This window comes from Scyliorhinus torazame, chromosome 2 (assembly GCF_047496885.1).
Source record: "Scyliorhinus torazame isolate Kashiwa2021f chromosome 2, sScyTor2.1, whole genome shotgun sequence".
In the NCBI taxonomy this organism is placed as follows: Eukaryota; Metazoa; Chordata; class Chondrichthyes; order Carcharhiniformes; family Scyliorhinidae; genus Scyliorhinus; species Scyliorhinus torazame.
The window spans coordinates 223,104,550-223,105,893 of NC_092708.1; positions in this window are offsets into that span (position 1 = coordinate 223,104,550).

Consider the following 1,344-nt stretch of genomic DNA (forward strand, 5'->3'; position numbering starts at 1 on the left):
ATTTGTTTACACACCCATTTATAAACACCCATTTCTTAAAGGTACTCTCACATGACACTATTCGCATTGATATTTTACACTGCAGAATTATTTTAAAAACACATTGTACATGTGTGACAGTATTAAGCAATTGCTCTTCCAAATTCCTTAATGGTTCAATGACCAACCAGAGGAATGATTCTGTTGCTGTATGGAAGCTGCCATTTGCACTGGCAATTCAATAAGGTTTAATGATAACCTGATCTGCTTTTCAGGGAAAGTGAAACCTTTAAAATCCACTAAATAAATGTAACAATGTAGTGCGAATCGGTTCACTTCACTCATCAGAGGGGTATCACAATTCAGTGGTACTGGTGAAGCTTCTGGTTGACAGGACTTCACTCATGATTTAAATGAGCTATCTTCAGAAAACTGTTCACATGCCAGTTCTCTGTAAATTTTCATAAACTTGAAAAATTCATTTTGGATCTTTCTGGCTCTTGATTTAAAGATCCCTTTAATGTGTCACATATTTTCAAAACATAATGGAACACAAAGTGATGTGATAAGAACACATGTTTACAAATCGGAGTTTTGGCTGCATCACTGTGGAAGAATGGTTAAATGCATCCCTTCTGAAAAGTGAGATTAATAACGTTTAAATTGAGGGATTCTGTTGGAGCCCAATAGATATTGGGACTTGCAGTTTTACAATGTAGGAAGAGAGAGGCACTACTATTGACTTGTATGTTTATCTTATTCAATGTATCCTCATTTAATGTAATTAGAATTTGTGTCTGCCACTTTTATGTATTGATTTTCATGTAAGCAGGTCTCACTTGCCCACAATTAAACTAAATGGGCGACAATAATGTAATTTGCAACATAAATGGCTTCATTTGAAAATGTTGTCAAATTATTTGAAAATAATATGCAGTGTTTTAAAGATTCTGCAAATATCATTGGAACGCAAATGAATTGCCCAGAAAATCCAGCTTTTGAGAAAAAAGGATTCCATCACCTGGTTTCTTTCTTTGAGAAATAAATTGCTGTCATTTTCTCCAAGGCCTTGGCGACGATCTTCCATACGAACATATGAATTAGGAGCAGAAGTAGGTCACTCGGCCCCTCGAGCCTGGTCCACCATTCAATGGCTATTCTGATTGTAACCTCAACTCCACATTCCTGTTCGTCCCTGATAATCCTTCACCCCCTTGTTGATCAAAAATCTATCAAGCCCTGGTCTAAAAATAATCAAAGAGAATGATTTTGAGCCCGCGTTAGCCATGCGTGTGATGGCCAACACAGGGGCGCAAACTCTGGAGAGAATTGGAAAATGTGACCCTCATCGGCGAGATTGCGATT